Below are 21851 nucleotides of genomic sequence, written 5' to 3' on the forward strand. Positions count from 1 at the left end.
TATACCCAGTAATGGAATTGCTGGGTCAAATGGTATTTCTAGTTCTAGATCCTTGAGGAATCACCACATTGTGTTCCACAATGGTTGAACTAATTTACACTCCCACCAACAGTGTAAAAGTATTCTTATTTCTCCACATCCTCTCCAGCATGTGATGTTACCTGACTTTCTAATGATCACCATTCTAACTGGTGTAAGATGGTATCTCATTGTGGTTTTGATTTCCATTTCTCTAATGACCAGTAATGATGAGCTTTTTTTCGTTTGTTCGTTGGCTGCATAAATGTCTTCTTTAGAAAAGTGTCTGTTCATATCCTTTGCCCACTTTTTGATGGGGTTGTTTGTTTTTTCTTGTAAATTTGTTTAAGTTCTTTGTAGATTCTGGATATTAGCCCTTTGTCAGATAGATACATTGCAAAAATTTTTCTCCCATTCTGTAGATGGCCTGTTCACTCTGATAATAGTTACTTTGCTGTGCAGAAGCTCATTAGTTTAATTAGATTCCATTTGTCAATTCTGGGTTTTGTTGCAATTGTTTTTGGTGTTTTAGTCATGAAGTCTTTGCCCATGCCTATGTCCTGAATGGTATTGCCTAGGTTTTCTTCTAGGGTTTCTATGGTTTTAGGTCTTACATTTAAATCTTTAGTGAATCTTGAGTTAATTTTTGTATGAGGTATAAGGAAGGAGTCCAGTTTGAGTTTTCCACATATGGCTAGCCAATTTTCCCAACACCATTTATTAAACTGAGAATATTTTCCGCATTGCTTGTTTTTGTTGGGTTTGTCAAAGATAAGATGGTTGTAGATCTGTGGTATTATTTCTGAGGCCTCTGTTCTATTCCATTGGTCTATATATCTTTTTCAGTACCAGTACCATACTGTTTTGGTTACTGTAGCCTTGTACTGTAGTTTGAAGTCAGATAGCCTAATGCCTCCAGCTTTGTTCCTTTTGCTCAGGAGTGTCTTTGTTATATGGGCTCTTTTTTGGTTCTATGTGAAATTTAAAGGAGTTTTTTAGTTCTGTGAAGAAAGTCAAGGGTAGCTTGATGGGAATAGCATTTAATCTATAAATTACTTTGGGCAGTATGGCCATTTTCATGATATTGATTTTTTCTATCCGTGAGCATGGCATGTTTTTGCATTTGTTTGTGTCCTCTCTGATTTCCTTGAGCAGTGGTTTGTAGTTCTTCTTGAAGAGATCCTTCACATCCCTTGTAAGTTGTATTCCCAGGCATTTTATTCTTTTTGTATCAATTGTGAATGGGAGTTTGCACATGATTTGGCTGTTTCTCTATTATTTGTGTATAGGAATGTTTGTGATTTTTGCACATTGATTCCGTATTCTGAGACTTTTCTGAACTTGCTTATCAGCCTAAGGAGTTTCTAGACTGAGACAAAGGGGTTTTCTAAATATACAATTATGTCATCTGCAAACAGAGATAATTTGACTTCCTCTCCTCCTATTTGAATATACTTTAATTCTTTCTCTTGACTGATTGCCCTGGCCAGAATTGCCAGTACTATGTTGAATAGGAGTGGTGAGAGAGGGCATCCTTGTCTTATGCAGGTTTACAAAGAGAATGCTTTTAGCTTTGGCCCATTCAATATGATATTGGCTGTGGGTTTGTCATAAATAGCACTTATTATTTTGAGATACGTTCCATCAATACCTAGTTTATTGGTGTTTTCAGCATAAATGGTGTGGAATTTTGTCAAAGGCCTTTTCTGCATCTATTGAGATAATCATGTGATTTTTGTCATTGGTTCTATTTATGTGATGAATTACGTTTATTGATTTGCATATGTTGAACCAGCCTTGCATCCCAGGGGTGAAGCCAACTTGATTGTGGTGGATAAGCCTTTTGATGTGCTGCTGGAATCGATTTCCCAGTATTTTATTGAAGATTTTCGCATCGATGTTCATCAGGGATATTGACCTGAAATTTTCTTTTATTGTTGTGTCTCTGCCAGGTTTTGGTATCAGGATGACGCTGACCTCACAAAATGAGTTAGGGAGGAGTCCCTCTTTTTCCATTGTTTAAACTAGTTTCAGAAGGAGTGGTACCAGCTCCTGTTTGTACCTCTGGTAGAATTTGGCTGTGAATCCCTCTGGTCCTGGTCTTCTGTTAGCTTTTGAATTTGTTTGCTCTTGCTTCTCCAGTTCTTTTAATTGTGATGTTAGGGTGTCAATTTTAGATCTTTCCCACTTTCTCCTGTGGGTATTTAGTGCTATAAATTTCCCTCTACACACCACTTTAAATGTGTCCTAGAGATTCTGGTACATTGTGTCTTTGTTCTCATTGGTTTCAAATAACTTATTTATGTCTTAATTTCATCATTTATGAAGTAGTCATTTAGGAGCAGGTCATTCAGTTTCCATGTAGTTCTGTGGTTTTGAGTGAGTTTCTTATCCTGAGTTCTAATTTAATTGCACTGTGGTCTGAGAGACTGTTTGTTATGATTTTCATTCTTTTGCATTTGCTGAGGAATGTTTTACTTCCAATTATGTGGTCTATTTTAGAATAAGTCCTATGTGGTGCTGAGAAGAATGTATGTTCTGTTGATTTGGGGTGGAGAGTTCTGTAGATGTCTATTACGTCCACCAGGACCAGAACTGAGTTCAAGTTCTGAATATCCTTGCTAACTTTCTGTCTCGTTGGTCTGTCTAATATTGACAGTGGGGTGTTAAAGTCTCCCACTATTATTGTGTGGGAGTCTAAGTCTCTTTGTAGGTCTCTAAGAACTTGCTTTATGAATCTGAGTGCTCCCGTATTGGATGCATATATATTTAGGATAGTTAGTTCTTCTTGTTGCATTGATCCCTTTACCATTATGTAATGACCTTCTTTGTCTTTTTTTTTATCTTTGTTGGTTTAAAGTCTGTTTTACAAGAGACTAGGATTGCAACCTCTCCTTTTTTGTGCTTTTTATTTGCTTGGTAAATCTTCCTCCATGCCTTTATTTTGAGCCTATGTGTGTCTTTTCATATGAGATGGGTCTCCTGAATACAGCACACCGATGGGTCTTGACTGCTTAACCAATTTCCCAGTCTCTGTCTTTTAATTGGTGTATGTAGCCCATTTACATTTAAGGTTAATGTTATTATGTGTGAATTTGATCCTGTTATTATGATGCTAGCTTGTTATTTTGCCCATTAGTTGATGCAGTTTCTTCATAGTGTTGATGGTCTTTACATTTTGGTATGTTTTTGCAGTGGCTGGTACCAGTTTTTCCTTTTTATATTTAGTGCTTTTCTCAGGAGCTCTTGTAAGACAGGCCTGGTGGTGACAAAATCCCTCAGCATTTGCTTGTTTGTAAAGGAGTTTATTTCTCCTTCACCTATGAAGCATAATTTGGCTGGATACAAAATTCTGGGCTAGAAATTCTTTTCTTTAAGACTTGAATATTGGCCTCCACTGTCTTCTGGCTTGTAGGGTTTCTGCAGAGACAGTCACTGTTAGTCTGATCGGCTTCCCTTTCTGGACAGCCTGACCTTTCTCTCTGGCTGCCCTTAACATTTTTTCCTTCATTTTAACCTTGGTGAATCTGATGATTATGTGTCTTGGGGTTGCTCTTCTCAAGGAGTATCTTTGTGGTTTTCTCTGTATTTCCTGAATTTGAATGTTGGCCTGTCTTGCTAGGTTGGGGAAGTTCTCCTGGATAATATTGTGAAGTGTGTTTTCCAACTTGGTTCCATTTTCCCCATCACTTTCAGGTACACCAATCAAATGTAGGTTTGGTCTTTTCACATAGTCCCATTTTTCTTGGAGGCTTTGTTCATTCCTTTTCATTCTTTTTTCTCTAATCTTGTCTTCATGGTTGTTTTATTAAGTTGATCTTCAATCTCCTTTATCCTTTCTTCTGCTTGATCAATTTGGCTATTGATACTTGTGTATGCTTCACGGAGTTCTCATGCTGTGTTTTTCAGCTCCGTCAGGTCATTTATTTTCTTCTCTAAACTGTTTATTCTAGTTAACAATTCCTGTAACCTTTTATCAAGCTTCTTAGCTTCCTTGCATTGGTTTAGAACATATTCCTTTAGTTCAGAAGAGTTTGTTATTACTCACCTTCTGAAGCTGATTTCTGTCAACTCATCAAACTCATTTTCCATCCAGTTTTGTTTCCTTGCTGACAAGGAGTTGTGATCCTTTAGAGGAGAAGAGGCATTCTGGTTTTTGGAATTTTCAGCCTTTTTGCGCTTTTTTTTTTTTTTTTTTTTTTTCTCTCATCTTCATTATCTACCTTTGGTCTTTGCTATTAGTGGCCTTCAGATGGAGTTTTTGTGTGGTCATCCTTTTTGTTGATGTTGATGTTATTGCTCTCTGTTAGTTTTCCTTCTAACAGTCAGGCCTCTCTTCTGTAGGTCTGCTGGAGTTTGCTGGAGGTCCATTCCAGACCCTGTTTGCTTGGGTATCACCAGCGGAGGCTACAGAACAGCAAAGATTGCTGCCTCCTCCTTCCTCTGGAAGCTTCATTGCAGAGGGACACCCGCCAGATGCCAGCTGGCGTTCTTCTGTATGAGGTGTCTGTTGACCCCTCCTGCAAGGTGTCTCCCCATCAGGAGGCACAGGGTTCCATGACCCACTTGAGAAGGCAGTCTGTCCCTTAGCAGAGCTCAAGCATTGTGCTGGGAGATCTGCTGCTCTCTTCAGAGCCAGCAGGCAAGAAGGTTTAGGTCTGCTGAAACTGCGTCCACAGCTGCCCCTTTCCCCAGGTACTCTGTTCCAGGGGGATAAGAGTTTTATCTATAAGCCCCTGACTGAAGCTGCTGCCTTTCTTTCAGAGATGCCCTGCCCAGAGAGGAGGAATCTAAAGAGGCAGTCTGGCTACTATGGCTTTGCAGTGCTGTGGTGGGCTCCACCCAGTCCAAATTTCCTGTTGACTTTGTTTATACCGTGAGGGCAAAACCACCTACTCAAAATCCAGTAACGGCAGACACCCCTCTCACACCAAGCTCGAGCCTCCCAGGTCAACTTCAGACTGCTGTGCTGGCAGTGAGAATTTCAAGCCAGTGAATCTTAGCTTGCTGGGCTCCACGGGGGTGGAATCTGCTGAGCAAGACCACTTGGCTCCATGGCTTCAGCCCCCTCTCTAGGAGAGTGAACAGCTGTGTCTTGCTGGCATTCCAGGCACCGCTGGGGTTCAAAAAACAACAACAACAAAAAAAAGCTCCGGAAGCTAGTTTGGTGTCTGCCCTACTGCCACCCAGTTTTGTACTTGAAACCCAGGGCCCTTGTGGTGTAGACACCCGAGGGAATCTCCTGGTCTGTGGGTTGTGAAGACCATGGTAAAAGCGTAGTATTTGGGCCAGATAGCACCATCCCTCACAGCACCGTCCCTCAAGGCTTCCCTTGGCTAGAGGAGGGAGTTCCCCAACCTATTTTGCCTCCCAGGTGAGGAGACATCTACCCTGCTTCTGCTAGCCCTCCATGGGCTGCACCCACTGTCTAACTAGTCCCAGTGAGATGAACCGGGTACCTCAGTTTGAAAGGCAGAGATCACCCACCTTCTGCATTGGTCTCTCTGGGAGCTGCAGACCAGAGCTCTTCCTATTTGGCCATCTTGCCCAGGAACAAGGAAGAAAATATGTTAATTGGGCAAGACAGGCACTGAAAAAATAATATAAATAAAAGGAAAATGAAATGGTTAATAATAGTCTATTCTAAATGTCCATAATTTCTCCCATAAATTTATAAAGTTTTTATTCTACTCTCCTTTTGGGGGAAAAATTGTTACAGTACTTGGAGAAGCAATTATGTTTTCCAAAATATTCTCTAGAGAGTGAGTAGGTTGCTCTTGGTCACAGAAGTGTGGAGCTGTGGTTAATTTTCCAGGAGTGATGATGACACATCACTGCACTAGATTATGCTGGCCTGGCAGTCTCGGTTAAAGTAATTCACTGTGTGTCATTCCCATTCAGAAGAGTGACAGTGTTTCCTTTCTCTCAGCCAAAAGCCTTCTCAGGAGGGATCTACTTCTGACCTGCCAAAGGTTTCACAGCTTCAGGCACTCCCCAGGGAATTGTCTAATGAACTCATTGTGACAACTGATATTTAATGGTGACATAGTCATCGATCCAGAGCTATGTTACAAGTCATATGCTTGTTGGGTGGAGGTAAGGCAAACACATCTCTGTTGTTCAACATAACCTTAAATTTGGGTAACCAACTTTTCACGCCTGCATATGTGACAGTTTTTCATCATTAATTCCAGGAAGGAGATATATGGGCAATTTGGAGATCAGACCAGTTAATAATTTTCTCAGGGGTGCTAGTTGTCTCTTTCCCAACAAGAGGAGCAGTTAACATTTATTGAGGGCCTAGGCCTATTGCTAAGTGCTTAACATAAATGACCTCGTCAATTTCTCCCTTTAAATGAAACGAATACCCAAGAACTTAAAAGTTGTCCAAGGTCAGAGAGCTAACAGCTATTGGAAGCCAGCAATAAAACCCAGGACTAAGTGATGTCCAAACTTTCTAACACCAACTATTATTCTTTCCTTCCTTTAAATTATGTAAAATAATAAAACTCCATAAATTAAGCCACCAATAGAGCAAAAACCAAAAGAAAAAACAAACAATAAAAACACTCCACTAAATTTAAAGAAAAAGTTTGTCAGGAGTCTATTTAAAAATTTTTACTGTCTTTTTTTTTTTTTTTTTGACATAGGTGTTGGTTTTTATTAATAAAACAGAACTTGTGCACTTGTATACATTTAGCAAACTTTTTTTTTATTATTATACTTTAAGTTCTAGGGTACATGTGCATAACGTTCAGGTTTGTTACATATGTATATTAGTGCCATGTTGGTGTGCTGCACCTATCAACTCGTCAGCACCCATCAATTCATCATTTATATCATGTATAACTCCCCAATGCAATCCCTCCCCCCTCCCCCCTCCCCATGATAGGCCCCGGTGTGTGATGTTCCCCTTCCCGAGTCCAAGTGATCTCATTGTTCATTTCCCACCTATGAGTGAGAACATGCGGATGTTTGGTTTTCTCTTCTTGTGATAGTTTGCTAAGAATGATGGTTTCCAGCTGCATCCATGTCCCTACAAAGGACGCAAACTCATCCTTTTTTATGGCTGCATAGTATTCCATGGTGTATATGTGCCACATTTTCTTAATCCAGTCTGTCACGGATGGACATTTGGGTTGATTCCAAGTCTTTGCTATTGTGAATAGTGCCGCAATAAACATACATGTGCATGTGTCTTTGTAGTAGAATAATTTATAATCCTTTGGGTATATACCCAGTAGTGGGATGGCAGAGAGCCAAGTCAGGAATGAACTTCCATTCACAATTGCTTCAAAGAGAATAAAATACCTAGGAATCCAACTTACAAGGGATGTCAAGGACCTCTTCAAGGAGAACTACAAACCACTGCTCAGTGAAATAAAAGAGGACACAAACAAATGGAAGAACATACCATGCTCATGGATAGGAAGAATCAATATCATGAAAATGGCCATACTGCCCAAGGTTATTTATAGATTCAATGCCATCCCCATCAAGCTACCAATGAGTTTCTTCACAGAATTGTAAAAAAACTGCTTTAAAGTTCATATGGAACCAAAAAAGAGCCCGCATTGCCAAGACAATCCTAAGTCAAAAGGACAAAGCTGGAGGCGTCACACTACCTGACTTCAAACTATACTACAAGGCTACAGTAACCAAAACAGCATGGTACTGGTACCAAAACAGAGCTATAGACCAATGGAACAGAACAGAGTCCTCAGAAATAATACCACACATCTACAGCCATCTGATCTTTGACAAACCTGAGAGAAACAAGAAATGGGGAAAGGATTCCCTATTTAATAAATGGTGCTGGGAAAATTGGCTAGCCATAAGTAGAAAGCTGAAACTGGATCCTTTCCTTACTCCTTATACGAAGATTAATTCAAGATGGATTAGAGACTTAAATGTTAGACCTAATACCATAAAAACCCTAGAAGAAAACCTAGGGAATACCATTCAGGGCATAGGCATGGGCAAGGACTTCATGTGTAAAACACCAAAAGCAACGGCAGCAAAAGCCAAAATTGACAAATGGGATCTCATTAAACTAAAGAGCTTCTGCACAGCGAAAGAAACTACCATCAGAGTGAACAGGCAACCTACAGAATGGGAGAAAATTTTTGCAATCTACTCATCTGACAAAGGGCTAATATCCAGAATCTACAAAGAACTCAAACAAATATACAAGAAAAAAACAAACAACCCCATCAAAAAGTGGGCAAAGGACATGAACAGACATTTCTCAAAAGAAGACATTCATGCAACCAACAGACACATGAAAAAATGCTCATCATCACTCGCCATCAGAGAAATGCAAATCAAAACCACAATGAGATACCATCTCACACCAGCTAGAATGGCAATCATTAAAAAATCAGGAAACAATAGTTGTTGGAGAGGATGTGGAGAAATAGGAACACTTTTACACTGTTGGTGGGATTGTAAACTAGTTCAACCATTATGGAAAACAGTATGGCAATTCCTCAAGGATCTAGAACTAAAAATTTTTACTGTCTTTATACAAGTTCAGAAGAGCTTTGTTAACTACAAAAATAACAGCAAACAGAGGGCACACATATTCAGACACTAACATGCATCTCTTCAAAATGGAAATGCTGCAGTAAAAACCATAAATGTACAAATAGCTCAAAGTTAAGAGCAGAAAACATTGCACTATAAAAACTAAAAGGAAAGGACAACCTCTGAGAATCTGTTAACAATACTGTAGAAGCATTAAAGATATATGTAACTATAGTGTGCAGACTAGATCCCGTATTCCAATGGTAAAGTTGTTTTTTAAAATCTATTAATTCATGTACAACTGTGGTATCAACCATCAAAGGAAATGAGCAAATCATAAGCAAAGGATATTTTCAAGACAGTCTAACAACATTAACAATTTGACTTTCTGACAGACTAGCAGAAAAATATAGTTATTATTTCAAACACTAAATAAAATGTTAAAAATTCAGTTAATACTGAGTTTTCAGTCTACATGACACCCAGTAGACTGATATATTAGTTAAACTAAAAAGGTAAAGAAAAACAGAAGAGACTCTGTTTTGTTTGTGAGTGTGCTTGTATAAAGACATGCTGCAAAGCAATGAACAACAGAAAGATAAATGTGAAGAAAGTATGGTTATAATAAATAAGTATGAAGATACTGATCTTAGGAGATAATTTGTATTCTAAATTTTAGTAACTTACCAAAGGCTGACTGCTCTAGGTCTCGGGGTTTATTTCCACCAATTCTCGGTGGTGAAGCTCTGCCTGAAGTGTTACTAAACCTAGTCTTGATTAAGAATTGTTCACAGTTTTTAACCTCAAAGTGGCTTGAATAACCATGAGTAACCTTAAGTAACCACGAGTATACCAGAGGATATTAGATACTAGACGAAGGTATATGAAGTCTGTCAAAGCAAAAATTTCACTGCACATAGCTAAATAGGTGGAAAGACTTTATTCAAGGCAATTACAACAGAGGAAAGAAACTAAAGTTTGAACGCAGTTCCACTGAAACAGATATCAGAAGGACATTTAATTACTGGGATGAGAGGGAGAACACAGGCCATCTGTGTTTGCTAGTTAGCTTTGCCCAAAGGAAAAGTAAACTTGCTTGTATCTTCATAAAAAGAGGTAGTTTTACAACTTAGAGCAAGTACCCTCAGAAGGTAGGCTTCTACCCTCTCACAGAAACTGGGAGATAGATAAAACTGATAAGGGACTATTAAAAAGATTTACATAAGTAAATTCATGTCAGGGGGATTTGCTGTACAGATTATTTCATCACCCAGGTATTAAGTCCAGTATTACCCATTAGTTATTTTTCCTGATTTACATACATATCAAAGGGGCAGAAAAAGAATTCGCAATTAAAAGTTTACTAAAGTAAATGCTCTAAGAAAATGGAGGTCAGGGCCTTGAGTTGGGAAGAAGACTGTCTAAAGTTTAGCCAGGCTAAGGGAAATGCTTATACTGTCTTGGTAAGTCCTAGAGCTAGGGACTCTGGCAAAAATGTAAGACCTAAGGAGATAAATTTATATCATTGGTCTTTGACCAGGGAGATACCTTAAAAAACCCAAGTACTTTCCAAGAATAAGCCCTAAAGTCTCTAAGAAGGTAATGATAGTATATTGTGAGCAACTATGACTCAAAGTTTCCTGAGTATGTTTTGAATTTGGGGTTTGCCCAACAGCTCAGAAATGCATTTTTCAAGAAGTGGTCAGTTACCAGTGGCACTATGTATGCTTCAATTCTACCTTTAACTTTATTTTCTGTTCCTTACCCTACTTTTGCAACCAGTTCCCCCATTCTTCATTATTACTGCTCTAGCTTTGGCATTTGCATTTTTGCATTTGCATCCCTTGACCTAGGATATAACTAATTAAAGAGCACTTTCTTTCTTCCTTTCCTTTCCCCACTCCCACAATAAACCATATGACTTAGTGAATTGTTTCTAAGGTTTGGCGATTACACCAAGGCTACAATCAGTGCAAATGATCTCTATAGAAATATGAAATTAGAAGTTGGTTTTCTGGGTTGATGGACAAATAAAGTTGGTGAACAGAAGGATAAGCAATTTGGGCTGACACTGCCAAATGCATTATGGGTATGGCTAGTTGTCCCAGAAATTAAAACATCAGTTTGGAATTGATAGCATTAATGCCAACTGAGAAAAAAATTAAAAAGCTTTTAGCAATGCATTGATGTTACATTGATATCAAAATGCATAGAGACTACCTGAAATGTTGATATAATTGTAATAATATTAAAAACTAAGCATATTTTCAAACTGAAATAGTTTTAGTTAAGTGACTGAAGTTAATGGCAAACACACAGCCTCATTATCCCCCCATCATGTTTCCCTATTTTCACTCTACTTTTATTTGTGTCATCTAGTGTCAGAGACAATAATCTCATTCTACATATTTGAGGTAAATACCAAAATCTTTTCTGTCATCACACTGCTCCAATTTATTCACTCTTTAGTGACTTGCTCCAGTCTCTTTCCTTTTCATCTACCAATATATTCAGGATTCTTTTATCTTTAAAACCTTAGCTTAAGGTTGTTACCTACCCACAAACTAATATCCTGATTATTTTCTTCATTTCACAACAAAAATTCTTGAAATGTATACCACCCTCACCACCCCACCCCGAACCTTTTTCCCACCCTGCACACTCTTTAATCTGCTATGCTAGAAATGTGTTCCCATTCCTCTACCAAACTGCTTTTTGTAGAGGTCACCAGTGACTTCCTGATCTTGAAATAAAATGAGCTTTTCTTATATCTTATCTCGTTGAGCTCTCTGTAGCATTTGGCATTATCAGCCACCTCCTTCCTTATGAAAACTTCTATTAAAACAAAACATTTTCTTATGTAGAGTTTTATCACTTTGCAGTATTTAATTTCATCCTATTTTTAATAGCAAACTTGCAAAAACACAGGATTAATACGTGTGCCTATTGATCATTGATCCAGTGCTCTTGTCACAATTCCATGCTGTTGAGATAGTATGGTTCAGTAGATAGGACGTGAGCTTTGTAATTAGACCCAATTTCTCATCCTAATATCTAATTTTACCTTAAGCTCTCTGCATTTTAATTTCCTTATGTGTGGAATGTGAGTGGCTTTGCCCACATTCCGAGATTACGGTTGAGATTACAATATGATATAAGTAAAGCCCCTAGCTAAATTATTTAATATATGGCACGTAGTAGGCATGGCTATTTCCATCCCCAAACATTTGCTACATATTCAACAACTTAGTAGGTAGTAACTAGGTGTCTCAATCCATAGAGAGGAAAAAAAAAATAAAACAGAAATGAAGTAGAAATAGAGCTTTTAGAAGTTCGCACTGTCAACTCCTTCCTCGTCTCTTCACTTTTGTGCCACTATACCACCCATATTCTTTCCTACTGTTTAGTTACTTCATTCCATTTATACTTTTCTCTTTTTTTCCTGCTTCTTATGTTAGTCCATAGCCCAGAGTCAGTTCTCAGATATCTGTTATTCTTTATGCAATCTCTCCAATAGGGCTTAAAATTTATTGTGGTTCAGCTGTAATTACAGCTTTGTACCCTTTCCTAAATTTCAATTTTATTGCGCAAACTGCTTGCTGTAAATCTTTGTCAATCAAAACCAATCACCTTCACCTCTAACCAAACTCATCTTAAAAATTTGCTTATGTTTATGTTTCTACCAGGCCTGATGCCCTAGAGAAATTTGAAACTCAGCATTTAACAATCTGTCATCCTACCTTCTCATAAACTTGAGTATCTTTTTATATTCTCTAATTTATTGGTGAGACCACCATCCACCCAACTTCTAAAGCCAAAACCATGTTGTTACTCACTGCCCCACCTGTCCTTGACTTACATGTTACTTTCTTAATATCAATTTCATCCATCCCCAAAACTTAATTCAAGTGTTCATTATCTTACACCTGAAATACCAAATAAACAAAAAGCAAAACAAACAAACAAACAAAAACCTAAAAGCCTTCTTGTCTTATACTCATTCTCCTAAACCTCTCTTGCTCCTGGTATGCACTCAAATGCACTCATTTCATGCCAAAAAAAAAAAAATCATGTTTGTATATTTCACAAGTGTCCAGAAAAAAAAAAAAAAAAAAAAAAAAAAAAAAAAAAAAAAAACCTCATAATTATCTCTCCCTTGCCTCACAGATGGAGCAAGCCATTGAACATGTGCTTAAGAACACCCTTCTTGAGCACTGTCCCTTCTCCAAAATAAACTTCAGGCAACCAGACTCCCTTGCCATTTGTTTCCAGCCTTACCCTGTGCAGGCAGTGCCATACACCCTGCATACCTTTCATATCTCTCTGCCTTCACACATGCTGTTTCTCTGCTCAGCATGTTCTTTCTCACTGGTGTGCCTAGAAAAGTCCTATGATTCCTTCAAAATCCTGTTAGCTAAATATTTCTGTGAATATTTATCATATATGTAAATAAATATTAAAAAAATAAGTATTTACTAAATTGGATATCCCTGTTCAATGGCTCCCATTTTTTGAAGCACTCACTATGGGTTCAGTACTGTGAGCACTTACTAACCAGTTAGAGTCTCAGCAAAATCTGTTCAAATGGGAGCTGTTATTATTTCCATCTTATTGATATGGAAACTTTGGCAGGGAGAGGCTAAGTCACTCACTAAATATTGGTGGAGTTGAGATTTAAAACAAATCTACTTCATCCCAAAGTTATAATAAGCTATGCTGACCCCACACTGTTTATTGCCTCCTTAATGAGGCCTTTCCTTTTCCTCCCTCCCATCATTGCCCAGTTCTAATCATTTATGATTTTCTTTTCTGTGGGCTTCTATACTTTGTCTGCACTCTCATTTTCTGTATTTTAATAAAAATAAAAGCAACACACACACACGCACACACACACACACATATATATATATTTTTGCCACTGTACAAAGTGCTTTTATAGTATAATTTATTTAATCTCTGCCATAATTCTGTGAGAAAGAGTTTTTCATCACCCTGATTTTGCTGATGGGGAAACTGAGGCATGGAGAAGCAATTTGTTCTGGGGGACACATAATTATAATTCCACAAGCATTTTGAGAAGAAAGTTGTATCTTTCACGATCTTTTCTTTATGATCTGGAAAGCACAAGTCTCCTGGAGAGGACTTCAAAAATATTTACTAAGTTGGCTTCCTCATTCATTCCTGGCCACTAATCCTTCCATGATATTTAGACAGTCTACAAATCTGAATTTGTCTTTGGTATTTGTTGCTCATTTCCCCAGCTTCCACTCTTGTCCATGTTCTCATCTCATTAGTATTGGTTACTGTAATCCAGCTAAACAACAGTATTGGTTTCTGATACCCATATTTTACATACCCATTCCTCAATCAAAAAATTGTCAGGGCATTCTATTTCCTAAAGAACACAATTGAAGCTCTAGAGTTTTGCTATCCCTAGTAAACTCCAAAATTCTCTCTATAACCTTTTTTATTACAGAAAATAATCCATGTATTAAACACCTACTCAGTACTCAGCACTCTTAAGCACATCACATACATTATCTAATTTAACACTTTAAAAAGTCACTTTATTTTATACTAAGGAAGCACAAACTCAAAGGAGCTTTTTATATCGGCCAAAGTGGTTCTTGATCCCCCAAATTTCCATATCTGTTTCTGGACTGGAATGTCCTCCAATGAATCTTTCAAGGATTATTTTCTAATTTCTCCCTTCTTGTGACTTATTCTTCAATTTTCCACAACCAAAAGATTAATGCCTGTTAATGTTATTTTAACATTTGTTATTTGTTCATCACCTATCATGTTACCATAGGAGATGTCCTTTATTGTTATTTTGCTTGTTTTATTTATGTTTTGCTTCTGGAACTCAAGTTTAAACCTCCTTAGTACAGGAATCTTGTATAAACATCATTTCATCCATATAACTTGTACAATGTCTTATAAATATAATATTTATAATGAAAAGACATCAGATATAGAGGGTGATTCAAAGTTTTTATTCTCTGGTAATTATAATGTACATTGGGAATATGATATAATTTAAATATTCACATCAGGAAAGAAATTGTAAATAGATGTAATTAATTCACAAGTCTCTTATGAGAGGAAAAGTAAGTAAGAATGTTTGACAGAGAACAAAGTTCAGTGGAGACGGGATGCCAATTTAAACAACTTATTTTTTTCTTTTTTTGATCTCACCCTATTGTAATCCCACAGATATTGTTGATGAGTTTTTTACTCTCTGAAATTTTTAGACAATTTTTGAGATGTCAATTAGTACATAAGTTTTCAGTGAATACAGGTCTGGTAAATAAACATGTTCATTTTATCACATTTCAAATTTTCAATGAACAAAGTATTTTCTTTCTGTATCCTTTCTTAGGTCATCATTTTGAGGGCAGGAGAGAGGAGTGGATTTTCTAATCCAACCTCAGCAATTTCCATCATCTGAGAAACAAAAATAATAAACTTAACAAAATATAAGTGAATTAGAAGATATGCCATTGAAACTATCAAAACTTTATGTAGCCAAGTGATGTCAAACCATATGTGCCTCATCTTATAACAGAAGATGAGGGCAGGATAAGAATAACCTTTCTTTTTTCTTAATTTTAAAATCAAGAAGAATAAGACAATTATCCTAAGAAACAAAAGGGGTTTCTAGCATGGATAGATTGGAAGAAGCCTCCTCTGGAAAACTAAAATCTCTTTAAGATTTCAATCAAAAAGAAAAACTGAATTGTAAGTAATCATGAATTTCCATTTATGCTTTTGATTCAAGAAAAAACTTAGTAAGAAATACTTCAATACTCCAAGTAATATAAAAGCAATCCACCTTTTTTTAAGTAGCATTGTCTTCTCGTATAATTGTAAAAATGTATGCTGAATTAGCATAACTATAAGGCGGACTTTTAATTTTTTAAATTGAAATTAATAAATTTTAACCAAAGACCAGAATACTTGCATTTGAAATATGACCATCTGAAACTATGAAGCACTATCTAATGAATACATTATATCATTAAAGAACAATAGTTTGTATTTTCAACAAATAATATGAATCTTAGAATTTTAACCTGGGAAGAAGGCATAAAGAAAGTAGGTAGTCAGGTGGAGTGCGGTAGCTCATGCCTGTAAGCCCAGTACTTTGGGAGGCCGAGGCAGGAAGACTGCTTGAACCCAGAAGTTTAAGACCAGCCTCAGCAATATAGTCATACCTCATCTCTACAAAACCACACACACACAAAAATGTTTTTTACAAAATTAGCCAAGCATGGCAGTATGCACCTGCAATCCCAGTGTGTTGAGAGGTTAAAGTGGGAGGATTGCTTGAGCCTGGGAGGCACAGGCTGCAGTGAGCTGAAATCACTCTACTGCACTCCAGCCTGAGATCACTCTACTGCACTCCAGCCTGGGTGATAAAGTGAGATTCTGTCAAGAAAAGGAAGGGGAGTGGAGGGGAGGGGAAGGGAGACCAAGGGGAGGTGGGAAAGGAGAAGAAAGGAGGGGAAAGTACGGGTGGGATGAGGTTGTGGACCGGAGACAGGAAGGGCGTACCTGGTAAGGGAAGGGCGGGAAGGGAAGGGAAAAATGAAATACGGACAGAAATCAAAAGAGAACGAAGAACGCAAACGAAGAGCCAAAAAGTGACCAAAAGAAAGAAAGAAGACAACAGCACGAAAAGAAAGAAAGAAACGGCCCGAACAGAAAGACCCAAGAACTAAAGAAACACGAAGAAACGAAGCCCTCCCTCCTCCCCACCTCAAGCCCCTAAAGAAATAAAAAAAGACGTGACGGAAGAAGGAAGTCACATAGACCTATGATATCAAACTTTGGTCGGCTAGTACTTTGTGCACTTTTAACACATTATATGGATATCCTATTCAAACTTTTGTTATTTCAACTATTTTTTATCTGGTTTTTATAATACTGATATACAAAAACAGGTAATTCTTTGAGAGTTCTTTACTTGTTATTTTGAGGGATTTGAGTTGTTTTTTAATCTAAAGTAAATAAATATGTGATATTGATTGGATTGGGGGTAAGAGGGAAACACATTTATTTGATGATATATAGCATATGGAAAGGTGTTCTTCATTTGAAAATTTATTGAAGCTTGTCAGTAGCTTGCTTCCATTGTTTATAGCCTGGCTAACCTATTGGGAAAGGGGCTTAATGGCCAGTCTGAGCAGATAAAGAATACACAAAAGTTCAGCATGAATGGAGCTTAGAGTTATAATTCAGTTCCAGCACACCACAATGTCCTTATGACATTGGGAGTAAAAGTTTATTTTCCATAGTAGACTAGAAAAAAAAAATCTTCATCAATTTCTAGAACATTTTGAAATGCTATGAACATGTTCACTTGCACTTTTTTGACCTTCTTTCTTTAGATACTGCTCCCTTAAGGGCTGACTGTTGGGCCTCCAAGCAAATTGTTCAATCTCCATACTTAACATTAAATGTTCAATACATATTTCAGATAGCAGGTCAATCAACTAAATGCTTTTTCAGAATGTTCATTTAAACCAATTAATATGTTTCTGTCACAATTTTTTAGGTCAGATATGATTTTCTTAACCCAAGTAATATTTTCTTAGCCTATGTGAATGAAAATAATAAATAACAAAATATTAAATAAAAACAGGATTGTTAATATTAAATAAGTTTGAATTTGCCTTTTAATTTTGACTTAGAAAAGAAATGTAGAAAACATTTCGTGAGAGTTTAGAATGATGTATGAGAAAATTGTTTGAAAAAAAGGTTGTGTTTCTTTAAACCTTCCACTATCTTTTCTGCAATTTAGAATACTGCTCATCTACAGTCCACTGTTGTCAAACCATAGAATCTCTCCAAACCCATAATATCTTATCAAAACTTACAACTTAAAGTGTCACCTTTAAAATTGCTATTTTAATGGCACATAAGATGAATGAATTCAAAGAACAGCATAAAAAGATAATATTTCTTTTAGTGGAACCTCATTTTTCAATCCTTGTTTTGCTATAAATTGTCTTTAAACCAAGAAAAATTTGCCTGTACCATAACACACTGCACATCTTTTTGTCCTCAAAATGTCCCATAGAAATTTCAAGTAAAACTTTCATTAAACATTTAGCTCCATATAAGTAAACTATGAGTAACAGATACATTTTGAATTAGCAATCCTCTGGGAAATTATAAAAATAAATGTTGGATGAAATTTATTTTCTTTCTCCTTGATAATTTATTATTGGTTTTTCAAAGGTTTGTCACACACTTCATTATATTCCGCTTGATGGCAATTCTTCCTTATATCAAAATAATTCTGTTGAATTGCCTTTATGGTTAATGATAGATACAACGGAATCTACATTCATATCTACTGTAGAAAAGTATAAATACAGTGACAAATATATTAACTTTAGACACACAGTTTCTTCAACCTGAAAATACGTTGAGGGTTTAGCAGCACTTCCATGGACATAACAGCGTGAGGGAGACTCTAAGCTGGAAGGATTTTAAACATTAATGATTTAATTTAAACAATGCCCAATCAACAAACTCTTTTATTAACTGTAAACACATCAGGATAATTTAGGTGCCACTTATAACTTGTTCAAGACTGAATGTGACTTATCTAAATCAGTTCCCTTTTGAGAAACATGTTCTGGCAATTTTAGAGCATAGCCATCATCTAATAACTAGGCAGCAATTATTAGCAAGTTAAAATATAGTAATGCTGAACCAGGAGTACAGCTGTGCCTGTGCCTTGCATTAGGCACAGGGGTTAACAGAGACGTGGATGCAGAACAAGAGTTGGGAAGAAAGGAAATCAAACTTCATCTACATGTTTTATTTCAAGATTTAATGACATATATTGGTTTACCTTTATGCTGAGGTATTTGCCATGTTGTCTTTAAGAATTATGTTAAAGAATAATTAATTTTAATGATTTTATTACAATATAAAATATACATTCTTTACTAAATTTGAAGCAGCAAAGTAAATTATAAATAAAAGTGGACATTAAGGAAATATTCTATACACCTCCTTATACATATAAAGAGACAAAATAATTAAATACATAAGCCATAAAAATGTGTAAGTAGTATCATGTAATATAGGATATTAATTTTGTCTCAGTTTCATAGAATAAATATATAAGAAAACTGCTAAACTTAAGAAAATAGTTTAGATAGCATTAATAATTCTTTCTTGATCAAAGAGTTTTCTCCTAAAAGATATTTGTTAAGCTTGCATAAAACATGAATATATGGAATCTTTGTGTTAACACTATTCATCAGTTTTAGACATTACTGGTTGGCCCTCTACTGAGAAAAAATATATGAAGAAATGCATCCACCACTCAAATATCTTCTATTTTTGTTTTTACTGTACTTGGTCTCCAACTGCTCTTCCTACATTTTTCTTCTTAAATTTACTCCAATTACACTTTTACTCTCATCAGTGCACTGAAACTACTTTATCAATAACCTTTGCATTGCTAAATTCCCTAGTCAATTATTTGTTTTTATTTTACATGAACCATCAGCAGTATTTAATACAATTGATCCTTCCCTCCTCCTGGAAACACTGTCTTCACTTGGCTTCCAGGACACTAGATTTCAGCTACCTTTGTTTGTACCTTCACTTTGAAATTTTAGTATTGTAGAACTCCAAGACTTAAGTCTTCGGACCTCTCCTATAATTACATTCACATCTATTTACATGGATTTAAAACCAAGCATGTGTTGAGAACGCCCTGATAACTTGTGCCCTGTGGTCTTGCCTGAAATTCCAACTCACATATCAAATTATATGTTGATATATAACACATGCTTCCAATCTAATGTGCCCCAAATAAAACCTTTGATTGACTTCTAATCAGCCAAAAAACAAAACAATGAAACCACCTGCTCCATTTGCCGCCTTTTACATTTCAGATGACGATAACAACATCCATTCGGAAACTCAGGCAAAAAACAAACAAACAACAAAACAAAACCTGGGATTTGTTTAACGCTTTAACCCTTTTCTCTCACGATCAATATCCATTCCATGAGAAAAGTCACGCTAGCTCTGCATTCACAATATCTCTAGAATTTGACTTCTTCCATCATCTCCACTCTTACCACCTGGATCTAAATTACTATCATTCCTTGCCTGGATTACTACAGACACTTCCAGTTATTTTGTCAGAAAGATGTCATGAATATTGGCTGATTCTTTCATAATTTGAAATGTCTGATATCTTTATAATTGAACAAGAAATCAGTTCTATTTCCCTCAAAACTGAAGTTGCTAGTTGTCTTCTGGTATTGGCTATGTTGTTACCTATGAATGTTCTTATTAATTGACTTGCTTTACTAAACCTGAATGCCTGAAGTGTTCTTTATCATTATGGCTCAATAACTTAAGAATTTGTCTTAATATTGATGATTTTATAGCAAGATTTCATAGCATAATGCAAGTTCTTTTGATTTTCAAGTTCAGTTCTCCTTTTACTTCAGGGAACTTTTAAATTACAATTCTGTTCATAGTTTTTCTTAATTTGGGGGGATTCTCTACCTTGGGGACTCTGATAATCATTATTTGGCTCCTCTATTTTCTTTCTAACTTCTTTAATCACTTCGCCCCTTTCTTCTTCATTTATTCTCAGTATTCATGGTTTTCCTGCAAATTAGGGATTCAGTTTTGAGCAATATGAATCTATTCTATCATACGTCAAATGTGTTCATCAGATCTATAATTAGAATATTCTATAATATTATTACATCATTGAGTTATTATATTAAGATGAATTTTGTAATTTTTTTTTTTTTTTTTTTTTTTTTTTTTAAGACAGGGACTTGCTCTGTCACCCAGTCGAGAGTGCAGTGGTGATCACGGCTCACTGCAGCCTTGACCTTCTGGGCTCAAGTGATCCTCTTGCCTCAGCCTCCCAAGTAGCTGGGACTACAGGCACACACCACCACACCCGGCTAATTTTTGTATTTTTTGTAGAGATGGGGTTTTGCCATGTTGAGCAGGCTGGTCTTGAACTCCTGGGCTCAAGCCATCCACCTGCGTTGGCCTCCCAAAGTGTTAAGATTACAGGCGTGAGCCACTGTACCCAACCAAGCTTTGTAAGTTTTTTTTTTTTTTTTTTTTTTTTTTTTTTTTTTTTTTTTTTTTTTGAGACGGAGTCTCGCTCTGTCGCCCAGGCTGGAGTGCAGTGGCCGGCTCTCAGCTCACTGCAAGCTCCGCCTCCCGGGTTCACGCCATTCTCCTGCCTCAGCCTCCCGAGTAGCTGGGACTACAGGCGCCCGCCAGGTCGCCCGGCTAGCTTTTTGTATTTTTAGTAGAGACGGGGTTTCACCATGTTAGCAGTTTTAAGCAGAAATAACCTACACATATTTGTTTTACTTTTCTTTGGGTGATGCTCACTTGCACTCTGGGATCTCTGTCTTTTTCTTTTCTTTATTTTTCTATAGAAAGTTTGTTTAGTTGTTAGGCTACATATTTTCTTCTTCAATGCTTAATATTGGCAGCTTTATCCAGGATTTCTATTTTCCCCTGCAAAATATGGTGAACTTTTCTTATCAGGCTTACCTGATACCTGGTTGGCACTTTCTCTGAGCTACAGTTTGAGAACTGGGGTTTCGCTATTACAGGTACTTTTTAGATTTTTTAGGTTGAGCAGTTTACAGAAAAAAAAGCTCTCTATGTTTGAGTGCAGTCATTTTTGGATAGCCAGGTCTTTGCTCTCTCTGCTGAGACTGTGTTAAATGTCTTTTAGCAGAATTGATTTCACTGAGTTCAGGTGTGTATTATTCCTATGGAAGGTTCCATTTACGGTTTTGACTATTCTCCTGGAACACAGTGACCCCTGGTGGTTTCTCCTGCCTTGGCTGAGAACCTGAGACCTGCTGTTGGCATAGAGAACTGTCTCTTTTTAAGGGTTTTTTCAGAAATTTTCTCCAGGCTGCTTAATCGCCCTCTTAATCTGCATCTCTCTCAATTGAGAAATATTAATAAGAATTCTCAGAATGTTTTCAATTCATCCTCTTTCCACTTTATGGCATTGGAGAGGTACAGAAGGAAATGAGGATTAAACTGCAACATACGAGAACCAGTTACTTTTCCAAATGTATATTATGCGTTTGAATATCTTTCCATATTTGGATGCTGCCGGAGAGTTCACTGCTTGGCTGCATCAGAGAATAGTGGTTGTCTACACTCATTATATCTTCTTACTTTCGTCCGTAGAACATTTGTTCTATTGCTATGCACATGGCTGCTCAGAATAAAAATTCTACTTGCCAGTATCTGTTGTAAGCAGGTGT

The sequence above is a fragment of the Rhinopithecus roxellana genome, chromosome 4 (genome assembly GCF_007565055.1).
Source record: "Rhinopithecus roxellana isolate Shanxi Qingling chromosome 4, ASM756505v1, whole genome shotgun sequence".
NCBI classification, from domain to species: domain Eukaryota; kingdom Metazoa; phylum Chordata; class Mammalia; order Primates; family Cercopithecidae; genus Rhinopithecus; species Rhinopithecus roxellana.